Genomic DNA, 15,301 nt, shown 5'->3' on the forward strand with positions numbered 1-15,301 from the left:
GTATTAGTTACCTACTGCCTAACAGACATACCTAACAAGCAGCCCCAAAGCTTAGTAGTTTTAAGTGACAAACATTTCTTATCTGACAGTTTATGTGAACCAGGAATTTAGATGCAGCAGAGCTGGTTCAGGGGCTGGTTCAAGGTCTCCCATGTGGCTACAGTCAAGGTGTTGGCTGGGGCTGTGGTCATCTAAAGGCTCAACTAGGAGAAGACTGGCTTCCAGACTCACTGACTATTGGCAGGAATTCATTCCTCACAGGCTGTTGGGCTGAGGGCCTCATTCCCTTGCTGGATGTTGGCCAGAGACATTAGTCCCTTGCTGCGTGGACCTCTCCTTAGGGCTAACATTGCAGCTTGTTTGCCTCCAGGGCTCTATGACACAGAGAGGGGTCCAGAAAGACAGAAGTCACAATCTTTTTGTAACCTAATCTCAGAAGTGATAGCCCATCACTTCCACCATATTTTGTTTGTTAGAAGCAAGTTACTAGGTCATGCCCACACTGTAAAGGGAGGGGAAATTACACAAGGACATGATTACCAGGAGGCAGGGATCATCAGGCACAGCCCACCATGACCAACAAGTCAGATGGTGCTGGGGTAGGGCAGTTCACCTCTCTTCGCCCTTGCCCCAACCCAGCAGAAAAAATCCTGCTCCCTGTAAGCAGCTTTGCCCCCAGGAGAAATGATAGTGAATGTGGCACACTGCACAGGCTCTTTCACACCCACCAATTGGGTAAATGAATTCTGAATGAGTGAGGGAGAAGTGGAGAGAGGCTGTAAGCCTTATTCTGATCATGGAGAGGGGAGAAAGGGAAGAAGGAGGTCCTTCCAAATGGAAAGAAACATCAGGAGTAAGGAATGAACAACCCCCCAACACTCACAATACCCTGTTTATTATGATGTCTAGTTTACATATAAAGAAATTGAAGCTTATAGAGATTGAGTAACTCACAGTCATGCAGATAGTACGTGATGAAGCCAGAATCTATAAATACCCAATCCTTGAAGAAGTGCCATACTCTGTATTGTAATTATACTTCCCCATATTCAGAATCTGCTGAAGCAACTATTTGATGAAGACATTTAGACTTGCCAGTGAAAACATCTCGTTTCAGGAATGAGACTCAATTGTTCCTTCTGTGCCCTTAAATATCCCCTAAATCTGATGTTCTGTGACGAAACAATAGCTCTGCCAGAAAATAAAATACACACCTGGCTTAGAAGCAAGCAGTCACTGGAGTCAACCACACCTCAGTCAGGACTGGGCAACCCATGCTTACAGCCAAGAGACTTGTCAGTAGCTTGAAGCCCAGACAGCGGTGGTGTGTGTCCAAAGGTTTGTCCAGAATGCATGGGTGGGATGTGTCACTCCTGATAATGTAACAGGTCGCAAAAGCACTGCTTTGAACTTGAAACAAGATATTTGCTTTCATCCACTACCCAGTGTCTCCTGCCCTTTTGTTCTTTGATATAGGCTATAGATCAAAGATGGCAACACTTCACTTCCTGCGGCCTTTGAAGTACCAGCTCCATACAACAGCTATTTCTAGCCCTACATACTGCACAGAAATATAATGCCTAGGAACCTTTGTCTCTTCAAGATTTCACATCTTTAAAAAAAAATGGACGAAAAAATTATTTTAAAAGAAAAATGGTCATATGTGTACCCTCATATTTAGTCTCATTTATTCAATGGATATTTGAGTACCCACATGTGCCAGGACTGTGATGTGTGCTGAGTGTCAGACATGAATAAAACAAAGGACTCGTGTGCCAGGAGCACAGGGTCTAGTGTGGTGGAAATAAGTTGACTCCCAAAGACAATACAATGGACGCTGTAGTAAAGGAATGTCCCAGGTCTCCAAAGAGGGTATGCACATGTGCATATGTGAAGGGGACTCATGAAGACAGGAGATTCTGGGTCATGTACATACTTATGCATCTCTCCCTCTGAGACTTGGTCCACTAAACTGCTCTTTCCTTGCCCAGAACAAAAGAAGGCTGGGGGTGTGAGGGGTGGGGTGTGTAAAGAGACTAGGTGGGGGTCCACAGGTCAGGATAAAGAAACCTATGTGAATAATGTTTCCCAGAGAAAGAAATAAAATGTATAATGGATGGCTAGTGCACAATTAGCAAATACACCCAAAGCCTGTGAGATTCTCCACATCTCCAGAGGAAAAGTTTCCATCTGAATGAGAAAAATCCAGGCTTTTGCTGAGTCTCAGTCCTCACCATTATTCTCCTCTTCCAAATGTCCTGCAGAAACCTATCTCTCCTTCCAGATCAAATTTTGCTTGTTGGTAATACCCAGGTTCTTCTAGAATAGGGATTACGCCAGATTGGGGGGCTTTACTAGAGGGTCAGTTTTTCCCTCTACTCATCACCTCCCCCACAAGTGAGCAGTGATAGCATTTATACAAATTGCCCAGTGTGGGAAATCAAATAGTATGTCCTGGTTAAAGAGATTATAGGAAACGCATTACACTACTTTCTTAACATGCTGAAAACAGCTGACCAGTATCTAGTTAATGCGTATATAGGGGTTGGGTCCTGGCTGTGCTCATGAATTCCTTAGACTATTTTATCTATGGAATATCTTATCTTGTTCTCCACCCTGCTTTTGGCATCTGCTCTTTTGTAGTCTTGAGAATGCCTTGTTTTTTTGCACGAGCTTTCCATACGTTCTTCCTGGCACATAGCCATTGACATATTGCGCAATGTTTTCCCTTTGATGTATGCCTAATAAATACAGGAGCTTGAGAGCAGCTCGGGGAGACTTCCCTTAGCCTCCCTCTCACCTCTCTTAACTTGTAGGGTCTTGAGTAATCCTTTCTGCCATCCTTGGCTTTGCTGGACAAAACTGAAAGCTGAACCCACAGCCCAGTCTTCATTTATGTATACAGAGCAGAATTTCTCTCAGGCAGCACGGACTCTCTTTCCCATGTCAGCAACCACAACAATTTCCAGCTGAGTATCCTGTGGTACACATTAAGCCTCCAGGAGTTAGCTTCTGCTGTGACAGACCTACAGGTCACCATATCAGAGAAACCAATGATGCACCTGTGGGCCTCTCAACAGTTGACTTCAATACTCATATCCACCCCCTCAACCCATCCTCATACCCTACACTTGGTTCTCTTTTTCTCTCCGGGTCACTAATGCTGAATTCAGCTTCCTACCGCCAGTTCTCTCACACAGATAGCTCTTCCCTGTCTGACGTTTTCAGAACCTGCGTGTTGTTCTTTGCAATTCACTGCTTATTCTTCCCTTCCCTTGCCATGGCCCTTGGGGATGGAGGTAGGCCATCATCAGAGCTCCTTGATGGAGATGGTAACACTGGATGCCACAACAGTCTTCCTGTTACTGAAACGCTATAGAAATGGAAAGTTCTAAATCTGGGATCCCTAATATCCATACCAGGAGTCAAAATAAAATGGAGCCTCCCACATCTTTGTTTCACAGAACTACCTGTCTATGTAAGAAACATAAAACAGGCTGTGGCCACTGAAGAGACCCAAGTATGCAAAACAGCATCCCTGAATTCACTAAGGTCAGTTCAGACCCTCATACGGAGGCACACTGCCTTTATTTATAAATGTCTTTACAACTTATTTTTAATGTTTTTATTTATTTTTTGAGAGAGAGAACACAAGTGGGGGAGGAGCAGAGAGAGAGGAGGACAGAGGATCTGAAGTGGGCTCTCTGCCAACAGGCTGACAGAAGTGAGCCCGACATGGGGCTCAAACTCAGGAACCGTGAGATCATGGCCTGAGATGAAGTCAGACGCTTAACCAACTGAGCCACGCAGGCGCCCCTTTGTCTGTACGACTTTAAACTCTGACATGAGCCCACCACCGCAAGGTGTTCATCTTCGTGTTTTTGTCTGCCACAGCCTGTCTGCTTTCGGCCGTAATCAAAAATCTGGCAAAACGACTTTCATGTTTTACATATTTACAATTTACAATCCTGTCTACGACTGGGAAAAGCTGAGTTGTTAAAATCGTGTACCCTGAACTCCTGGTCACAACGAATGTTGATACATTATGTTTCTAGCATGAACTGGAGAGGCAACGAGCAATTTTGACCCAGCCTGTACGATGATCCTGTTCAAAACCATGCCACGGTTTCATCAGCTCTGAGGCAGGGCTCCACCTGAATACCTCACCGAAGTAAGGCCCTGTCACCGGACGACACAACCAGCCTATCCCCCTAAAGGTGATAACGTACACATCAGCATCGAGCAAAGACAGAGATTCTGCTGTGTAGCACACTACCCCAAAACGTAACGGACCAAGCAACAGTCTTTTTATAGCTCACTGTCTCAGTCTGTTCAGACCGCCATAACAAAATTCCAGAGAATGGGGGGGCGGGGGGGCATATAAGTAACAATCATTTATTTCTCAGTTTTAGATGCTGGGAAGCCCAAGATCATGGTGCCGGCAGATCTGGTGCCTGGTGAGAGCCTGCTTCATGGTTCATAGACGGCCACCTTTTTGTTGTCACCTCAGAGGGCAGAAGAGGAAAGGCATCTCTTTGGAGCTTCTTTTATATGACCACCAATACCATTCATGAGGGTTCTGCCCTTAGGCCCTAATTACACGGGGGTTAGGATTCACCCTGTGAACCTGAGGGAAACACAAACATTCAGACCACGGCACTCATGATTCTGCAGGTTACCGATCTAGGATAAGCTAGGTGGTTCTACCGTGAGCTGAGCTCCCTCAGGCATATGGGGTGGGGGAGGGGGTGGTTACGTGGCTCTGCTTCTAGAAGCGAGCCAGCTGTCAGCTGAGGTGCTTCATTCACTGCAGGACAGTCTGAACATGGTCTCATTGTCCTTGGCAAGGTTCCAGGAGAGGACAGAAATGCACAGGTCTTTTGAGACTGTCTTAGTTGTCTACTATTGTGTAACAGTTACCATGAACTTAACACAACAACCATTTATTAGCTCACGGTTCTATAAATCAGAAGTTCAGGTGCACCTGGGTGGCTCAGTATGATAAACGTCTGACTTTGGCTCAGATCACGATCTCATGGTTCATGAGTTTGAGCCCCATTTCAGGCTTTGCACTCATGGAACAGAGCCTGCTTGAGACTCTCTCTCTCTCTCTCTCTCTCTCTCTCTCTCTCTCTCTCTCTGCCCTTTCCCCACTTGTGCACTGTCTCTCAAAATAAATAAATAAACTTAAAAAAAAAAAGAAGTTCATCAGAATATGACTGGCTTTTCTGTTCTGGGCATCACAAGGCAGAAAACAAGCTGGGTTAAGTCCTTGTCTGGACGCTTCTAGGGGGAACAAATCTGCTTCCAATCTTTCTTGGTGTTGGCAGAATTTAATTCTTTGTGGTTATAGGACTGAGATCCTTGTTTGCCTGCTGGCTGTCAGTCACTCTCAGCAGTCAGAGGTCTCCCACACTCCTTATCATATGGCCCTCTCCAATCAGAAAGGGCACTTCAAATAGTTTTCAGGCTTCAGATCTCTGACTTTCTCAGAGATCTCAGAGATCTCTGACCTCTAGACCCAGATTCAACGGCTCATATGATTAGGTCAGGCCCACCTGGATACTCCCTTTGTCTTAAAGTCAACTGATTTGTAAAGTTAATTATATTTTCTGCAAAATCCCTTCTGCTAGAATGTAATCATAAGAGTGATAGCTCATCATAGTCACAGGTTCTGACTGAGTCAAGGCAAGGAGGGTCACTGTGGGTCACACAAGGGTGAGGGTCACTGTGGGTCATCTTGAAATTCTGCCTACCACAGAGGCCCATCAACCACTGGCTCATCATCACATCTACCACATTCTAAAGACCATAGCAGATCAGCCCACATGCAAACAGTGGGAAACAGATGCTACCTTTTGATGGAAGAGTCACACTGAAAAGAAGCATGGACACAAGGAGGGGTGAAGGATTGAGACCACCTTTTGCAATCTGCCACAGACAGCATGCGTGAGACTTCCTTACAAAGTCCAGTGGCAACACCCATAGTAACTCTTGCTGCAACAAGGTGGCCAGGAGGGCAAGCCCATGTCTACGTCCAAAGATGAGAACATGGATGGGCAGGCAGCAAATGTCGGGTGCACACTGTCCATGGAAGTAGAACCAGCCACCTTTATTTCCTGGCCTCTCCATTCCACAAAACCTAATCTATCTTTCCTCCTGCTCTCTCATCGGTGCAATAAAATATCATGATGCTTCCACATCTCACTTCAGGAGGGGGGTAGGCGGACAGGGGACTTGCTTTTCCCAAACCAGAAACTGAGTATGTTAATATCCTCTCTAGATACCCTGCTGACTGTGTTTGTTCCCAAAGAAAAGGATGAGAGGCACGTGCAGAGGAAATAAAAGCTACAACCAGCCAGATGGGAAAGTCAAAACTGGCACTTTAGGTTTCCTTTCACTTACCGATTTTTCAAGATTCATCGAGTTTTAAGTCCTATCTTTGTAGTAAGTCCTAGGAGCTCTCACCTCCCTTTATATATAAAACTGAGGAGTTGGACAAGTTTAAAAGAGATTACCTATAAACTCAGATGCAGAAAGAGACAAGAGACTCAACTAATACAAAACTGTTGGGGTGGGGAGATTTTCTGTCCTCGGTGGAGTTTTACTTATTTGTTATTAAAAGTTTTTGAGACATTGGAGGCAGGGTCAGAGAAAACAAGATTTCAACTATCAGCCTCTTTTTTTTTTTTCTTTTTTTTTTTGGTAGTGTTGAAATGGCCTACCTGTGTTCAAATGGTTTTTCAGAGCTTAATTAGCTCATACAATGTTGAGGAAGAAGAAAAAGAAGAAGAAGAAGGGGATGGGGAGGAGGAGGGGAAGAAGAAGAAGAAGAAGAAGAAGAAGAAGAAGAAGAAGAAGAAGAAGAAGAAGGAGGAGGAGGAGGAGGAGAGGAGGAAAAGGGAGAAGGAAGAGAAGATAAAAGAAAGAAAAAAGAATTGAAAGAAAGAGAGGAAAGAGGGAAGGAAGAGAAAGAAAGAAAGAAAGAAAGAAAGAAAGAAAGAAGAAAAGAAAGAAAGGAAGGAAGAAAAGAGAAAAGGGGAGAAAGAGAGAAGGGCTGCTGTATGATTTCTGGGCCACCTTGGAGGTGTGTACCAACTTTAGAATGAAAGCTTATAGGTAACATATATTTCTTTTAAGGACTCTCAACAGCTGTCAAGAATCATGCCTTTCCCTGAATACATCACGTCACTGCTCTCACATCTCAGCTAAATAGACTAAATGTACCAAACTGCATAATTTCACAAGTCAGGTCTGCCAAACTCACAAGTTTCCATTGCTGCTTGGAGTCCAGCCAGCATCCAAGGGCAAGAGGGAAGTGCAAAGTCAAGAATCACTTTCAGGGAGAAATACAGGCAAGAGAGGGTTGGAGGGAGGGAAGGAAACATTGAAAAGTGAATTGTACTGTGCTTTTATTTATTTGAAGATAGCACACGGTTGGAGGGTTTGCAGATTGTTTCTTAGCTTCTTCAGATGAGATGCAGATCACTGTTGTTGGTAGAGAGCTCTGAATAATAATGTCTGGGGGACAAACTCGAGCCCCTTTTCACATATTACTCCCCTTTGTCACTTTCCATTTATGTGTATGCTATTGAACCGGCAACGGACATGTTTAACTTTCTTTTTTGAAAAACTATTAGCTCAGCTGGTGGTCTCTATTATTTCCACATTTAAGCAATAAAGCAGTGCCTCTTTTTAAAAATCTGACTCTCTTTTTCAGTTAAGTTCGGTGCCAGATCTCCCAAAAAGACAGCTGAAGTCTATTAAATATGTTGATCACTATTATTTGGAGAAGGTGTTGGCAATCTTTTGAGCAGGGTGCAATGCTGCTGATGCATTTTTCTGACAATCTACAGATGAGACAAGATAAAGGGGAGGGAATGCGAAGCTGGGTGTTGAGGTGGACCTGGGGAATGACTCTCCTAGACTTTCTTGCTTCTCCCTGACATCAATCAGAAAGCGGGGTAGCTCTTTAAAGTTTAAATGCCAGGAGGGACAGTTAACCCTGCCTGGTCTCTAACACTGGATCTGCCTTTCAGCAAAACTGTCTGCAATACAGGAAACAATCACATGGGAAGAGCAGGAGCCTAAGCCTGGCTCATAGGGCTGTTATCCTGAATCACTACGTGCCTCTCTGGACAGTAGGGTCTCCAGCCTCGAAAATCATGCAGAGGTGGCCCCACTCCCCAATGTTCTTGTGGTTATAGCATTTCTTACTCCATAATAATAGACAAGCTGACTCTCATATTTAAATGCATTCATTCTAGGGGTGCCTGGGGGGCTCAGTTGGCTAAGCATCTGACTCTTGGTTTAAGCTCAGGTCATGGTCTCATGGTTTGTGAGTTCAAGCCCCACATCAGGCTCTGCACTGACAGTGTAGAGATTCTCGCTCTCCCTCTCTCTCTGTCCCTCCCCTTCTCTCTCTCTCTCTCTCCCTCAAAAAATAAACTAAAAACATTTTTTAATAAAAAATAAAGATAAATGGATTCAATCTATAGAAACCAAATACAGCAGAGGCACTTTGGGGGCACTCGGATTTACCTAAGGAACAAAACAGGATTAATTCCCTCAGGGAACCTGCTCCCTAGTAATTTTAATGCATTTCACTTTCAATTTGTTTTTCCTGATGGAATTATAAGAAAATTATGGTCACCATTTTGATGGTATATAACCATTTTGAGATCATTACATACATCCTGAAATATACTAACATAAGGTTGTAAACCATGACTTAAAAATTAAAGTCCCTTCAATACTTCATGAATTTCCAGGTCCATAGTCTCTTGGGCTGCAAAACTGACCTTGAGAAACAAAGAAATGTACTGTCCACTCAAATGTGCTTGCTGAGAAATTTTGCTGTCAACATATTTCAAGTTTTTTACACATCCTCCAGACATCAATGTGTAAACTATTGTTCAATTTTTATCCATTATTCAAATAAGAAAACAAATATGTAAAAGTGTATCAAAAACTTTCTGGATTTTTGTGTGCGTGTAAGGGGAAAGAGCTGATGTACACTGAATACATTTTAATTTTGTTAATTTTAGTTTATTTTATTTTAAAGTTTATTTATGTATTCTGAAAGAGACAGAGACAGCATGAGTGTGGGAGGGGCAGAGAGAGAGGGAGAAAGAGAGAATCCCAAGAAGAGTCCACACTGTCAGCACAGAGCCTGACTGGGGTTCAAACTCATGAAACTGTGAGATCCTAACCTGAGCCAAAACCAAGAGTCAGACGCTCAACCAAGTCACCCAGGGGCCCCTAATTTTTTTTTAATTTTAAATTAAAAAATAAAAATAAAGGTTTTTCCTTCTTTTTCCTGAAGCTAATGTGTATTTAATAAAATACCAAAAACAAAAACAGAAAAAAAGCCTAAATTAGATATTCACAGATATCCTCTTGAGAAATTACAAGAGAGCAGGAAGGTAAGTTAACATGCCCATCTCTGACTCCATTCTGAAGACCTCAAAAGCTTCCTCCCTCTGAATTTTCTGTTGCTAAACCACAGCATTTTCATATTTAGCACAAATAAAGAAAATGACTCCCTCTCTTTTTTGACTTTTTCACTGAGGATATGGGATTGGCTACTCAGCTATCACATGGAGGATTGGTGAAAATATTTCAAGCACAGCTAATTAAAAAAGACTTTCCTGAAATTACTATATTTGTATTTAACTTCATTAGAAAGAAAAAACAAATATAAAATGTTACAGATAAAAATAAATAGAATTACTCAGAACAGGAGGAAAGCATATTGAAAAAATGTTAGTACTGTCTGAATAAAATGGGACCAAAGTTACCTTCTTCATAGCCTTCTTTTCTACACTTTGTTAGCTCGGAGAAAATCAAGTCTTCAATATGAAAAACAACTCTGTGGATAAAAATGTGATCTCTCACACAGTAGAACAAGGGCATTATCTACATAGAGCTTTCTGTGATGATGGAAATGTTCCAGATCTGTGCTGCCCCAATAAAGTGGCCAATCATAACACGTGGGTACTTACATTCAAAGTAACCAAAATTCAATAAAATTAACAATTCAGCTCCTTGGTCACAGTAGCCACATTTTAAGTGCATAATAGCAACATGGGGTTAGTGGCCACCATATTGGGCAGCACAGTTCTAGAACCTAAGAAAGATGTTTAGGTATGCAGTGAAAATACATATCCAAAGCTTTGTCAAATAAGGGTGGAAAAGGAAAATGTTTCCCAAAAATTATTCATGGAGCATGAGAAAATAAATCCACTTTGTATATTTTTTTCCCTCTTGCCATCACATTTCACCCAATAATTAAAACAACTTAGCAGTACTTTTCATCCCAAAGCCTTGAGCAAATTCTCAAGTCTTCCTCTGGAGAATTCTCTCGATGTGGCTTTATACAACCTGTCTACAGAAAGCACACTTCCCAAGTACCCAACGTATGTTTTTCATGTGAATTCACTTTTCTGGTTCTTTGAGTATAATTATAATGGAAATTCCCCCTACATAAAGCCTATCACTATCTTAGCAACCACACTTTCCAAGTCTGTTCCCACAAAGCAGATTTCTCTATTTAGTTTTGTCTATTTCTGCAACCCAGACAATGCAATAAATTTCCAAACTGTCAAGAAAGATGAAAATAGACAAAGTCCCTGATTGTACAGGTAAGCCTCTGGAATGCCTTTCCTTCCCTGTGAGAACTGGCATAAAGCAGGAATTCCAATGACCCCAGGTCAACATTTGAAGGCTGGTTGGCCATATTTCTGCCTAGTTTTAGTCAATGGGTATCAGACTACACATATAAATGATAGCGTGTATTCATCTATACAAAGTATAGATCTAATTGAATTTTATTGAATTTTATTCTAATAAAATTGAATTTTATTCTAATCTATACAAAGTATATCTGCACAGAGTGTAGTTTGGGGGCTTTTGCGTGAAAGAAGAGATACCCTTAACCAGTCTCAGTTTCATATTCAAAGGCTTCACTCAGATGCTTAGGGTAGAATTAAGGTGAGGTCAGGAGCTATCCAAAGCATCCCTCCATCTCTACCCACCCCAGAAGAAGTTTACCAGAGTGAATTCCTGGAAATTATTTGCTTTAGTCCTCTGGGATTTGCTCCAGTCTGGATAGGTGAGAAATAACCTAGCAGGTAAATTCCCTCAAGGGAATCTCTTCAAGAAGCAAAACAGTTTGGGGTCTCTCAGAGCTCAGGTCTGCCCAAGATTAGCTTTGAGGAGCTCATGTTTGTTGATTTTCGCATTCATCACCATTATCTACATCTAAGCCATCTTCCACTAGAGACCAGACATTAGCAAATGACCTCAAGTGGACTGTATGTGGAATTAGCACCCATGGGACCTGATTGTTGATTAAATATATTAATAAATATATTGACTTCTTGAGAATTCAATGCATATGTTTAATGCATATCATTACAGCTAGGGTTCTGTCCATAAATGCATAAATGTATATGTACATGATCTCTAATACAATTACTAATGTGATTTACTCCCTAAGCTGGTTGTTTGGTTAATAGGTACATGCTTTACCCCCAAGATACCTAAAGAGCATTTTCTCCATTACCTTCATACTTACTGAGCCAGTTCTGAGCACAATCCCAACCCCAAACTCTTATCCCTAAGACTGAACCCAATCCAGATGAATTCCATGGGAAGAAATAAGATTTAAAAAATGAGGGGTGCCTGGGTGGCTCAGTCAGTTAAACATTCAACTTTGGTTCAGGTCATGATCTCATGATTCACGGGTTCGAGCCCCACATCAGGCTCTGTGCTGACAGCTCGGAGCCTGCAGCCTGCTTTGGATTCTGCATCTCCCTCTCTCTCTCTCTCTCTCTGTCTCTCAAAAATAAGTAAACATTAAAAAAAATATTTTAAATTAAAAAAATGTAAAAAAATTAAAAATGAGATATGCCCAGGTCAACATCATGATTAGCCTGATCTACAATATCAAGCTCAACAGTCAGTTCCGTACTCCACCCAACCCAACATTTTACCTCCAAAAAAGATGACATAAGGCCATAATTGAAATATGTGTGGAAAATAGCAACATTTAGAGGAGAAAAAAATGAGGGAAGGCAAAGTGTACAGATGAATTTAAACACTCCATACAAAGTCTTCCTCAGAGAGACAGCAGGCCCAGGTTTAAAGCAGATGTTGGCAAACACTGGTCCAGAGCCAAATCTGCCTGCCTGCTTTTGTAAATAAAGTTTTATTGGAACACAGCTATGCCCATTGGTATGTGTATTGTCTGAGGCTGCTTCAGGGTACAGCAGCAGAGCATGATAGAGGCCATGTGGCCCAAAAAGCTGAAAATACTTACTATCTGGGCCTATAGAGAAAAAGTTTGCTGGCCCCAGGTTTAGAGTTTTAGATTTTACTGACAATGGTCCTTACTGGAGTTCCCTGAAGCAACTATTTTGAAAATGAATGGGGGCGGGGCGCCTGGGTGTCTCAGTCGGTTAAGCGTCCGACTTCGGCTCAGGTCATGATCTCGAGGTCCGTGAGTTTGAGCCCCGTGTCGGGCTCTGTGCTGACCACTCAGAGCCTAGAGCCTGTTTCAGATTCTGTGTCTCCCTCTCTCTCTGACCCTCCCCCGTTCATGCTCTGTCTCTCTCTGTCTCAAAAATAAATAAACGTTAAAAAAAAATTAAAAAAAAAAAAAAGAAAATGAATGGGGGCAAACACTTCCATCCATTACAGAGTAGCATGTGAGCCACAGTCTAAAAGGCAGTTCTCAGTCTTATCACTCCATTGCTGTGAGTTCTGAGAATAACTATTACTTTAACATTTGGTAAACTTATCTTTAGGAACTTGAAAGAAGGCTGGGAACATCTCTGAAGTTTAATTTCAAAATATATTCAAATCCAAGTTGGGGTTCTCCAAGTGGGTAGCTAGAATAAGAATGTATTTGCCTAGAGGCCTTTCAAGGGGATGTTGCTGATTGTTACTTGGTAAACCCAGGCCATGAAGAGAGCTTGAAAAACAGGCATAATTGCTTTTCCAAGTTTGCACCATAAATAATCATTTTTTAAAAGGTTCCAGTAACTTACCCGCTAGGAAAAAAGAAAAAGGGGAAAAAAGAAAAAAACAAAATAAGGAAAGCAGTAGTTTTGCTCTAAATGAGGCAGTAGTTTTGCTCTAAAATAATCATGTTTGATGTCATGCTGCCATCTGCAGTATTTCGCTATTTTCACCCAAATACAGGGTTTTTAATGAGCGCTATCACCTGCGTCTGTGATATTGAGGAAGAAGAGCTATGCCAGTTAAACAGGAAGAGGACATTGTAGACCAAAATTTTATCTCTGGTCATGGGGTTCCTTCCTTCCCCCCCCCCATACACCACCACCACTGTTAAGACTGTTCTGATTCCTGAGCATGCTTATGAACAGCAGCGATATTATAGACGAGAATGAATTCATGTGTCGTACCGTCAGAGGTGCCATAAAACTGTTCAGAAATTCTGTAGGTAGTTCAGTGTCTGCTCACACACGCAAATGCGGTCACAATTTCTGAGTGTGCTGTGACAGTCAGTCCAAAACAGCCAATTTAAAAAAAAAAAAAAAAACTCTGGGAAATTTGGGGATTAAATAATCGAACGGGAGCACTGGTTCAGCAGCATATACTAAAACTGGAATGACGCAAAGAAGTTTAGCATGGTCCCTGTGCAAGGAGGAAGTGCAAATTCTTGAAGTGTTCCATATTTAAGAAAAATAATAATAACCTACACGGATGTGTTAGTTTTCTGGGGCTGCTGTAACAAAGGACCACAGACTGGGTGGCTTCAACAGCAGAGAATTATTATCTCACAGCTCTAGAGGCTCAGAAATCTAAGATCAAGGTATGCAGGGCTGATTGCTTTCAAGGACTCTCTTGGTTTCTCACTCTTCCCCCTCTATGTGTCTGGGCCCTAATTTCTTCTTATAAGGACACCAGTCATTAGATTGGGGCCCACCCCAATCACCTTTTTCATCTGCAATTACTTCTTTAGAGACCCATCTCTAAATACAGTTCATTCTCAGAACTGGGGGCTTAGGACTACAACATAGGAAGGGGGCAAGGAGAGCAAAACTCAGCCCATAATGGAAATAAGTCAAATAAAGTACTTGCTTCTAATGTTTGAAACCAAAATGAATGGAATACAGAAAGATTAAGGCATTAGCATACCAAGAAAGAAAAACTGGTGGTGGGGAGGGAGGGAGGGAGGGAGAGAGAAAGGGAGGGAGGGAGGGAGGGAGGGAAGGAAGGAAGGAAGGAAGGAAGCAAGCCAAGGAAGGGAGGAAGGAAAGGGAAAGAAAAGTTTCATGAATGACTGGAGTCTAATTGGCCCAAACAAGAGATCTTGCTTAATTAAGGAATGCACCCCATCTATGCCTACCAGGAGCCCATCAATTCATGAATATCAGAATCTACGTTGAAGACTGGATGATCCCAACTCTTAAGGCCACTCATCTTTGCCTGTTACCCTCTGGATTATCCAATAGTGTCTTGAAACTGCATTGTCACCATAGCAACCAAATGTTCTAATGCTCTGAAGCTATCAAAGAAACCATACACCAGGCAGATCCCAGCAAAAATTGCCCCCAGAGGCGCCCTTTTAAATTTGCCCTAGAGATTTAATACAAATGGAACAAAACAGGGGGGAAAATGGATCAGCTACTCTCAAAAGGTGTTAATGGTTCACTGCTGAGCACTGTGGTCTGCAGTGTCTGTTGAAGGGTGGAACCCATGCTTTTCATGCCCTGGGAGTCACAGCAGACATCTCCCCCTGTGATGCTTCCAGTAAAGCAACGGCCTGATACTTCACTGGCTGCTCCCATGAAGGATGGCTGCACTTACCCCATTTCTTAAGAAAAGACAAGAGCATGCATTTCTTATGATCCCTGTGAAGGGTGGGATGCGTGTCGGGTATTTTACATACAATCCCTTATTTGACAATCACCTTTTCAATCTCTTCAACCACACAGCTGCATTTTACAGAGAGCTATTTTATAAATGTTTATTTATTTTTGACAGAGAGAGAAAGAGAAAGAACACAAACGGGAGGGGCAGAGAGACAAAGGGAGACAGAATCTGAAGCAGGCTCCAGGCTCTGAGCTGTCAGCACAGAGCCCGACGCAGGGCTCGAACTCATGAGCCGTGAGATATGACCTGAGCCGAAGTCAGACACTCAACCGACTGAGCCACCCAGGCGCTCTACAAAGACCTATTTTATACATAAATGGTTATAAAATATGTAAACAATATAAACCATATTTTGCAACTATTTTGTTTTTATGCTTTTAGAGAAAAACAATAGGCT

General features: G+C 42.3%; 1 non-coding gene across 1 annotated transcript; it reads left to right on the forward strand.

Moving 5' to 3' along the window:
- The first annotated feature begins 13,605 nt into the window (after window positions 1–13,605).
- Window positions 13,606–13,707, forward strand: LOC115524320. The gene has a single exon (XR_003972033.1). It is a non-coding gene; the product is annotated as a U6 spliceosomal RNA (small nuclear RNA).
- Window positions 13,708–15,301: the final 1,594 nt, after the last annotated feature.

Source organism: Lynx canadensis, chromosome C2, assembly GCF_007474595.2.
Source record: "Lynx canadensis isolate LIC74 chromosome C2, mLynCan4.pri.v2, whole genome shotgun sequence".
NCBI lineage: Eukaryota > Metazoa > Chordata > Mammalia > Carnivora > Felidae > Lynx > Lynx canadensis.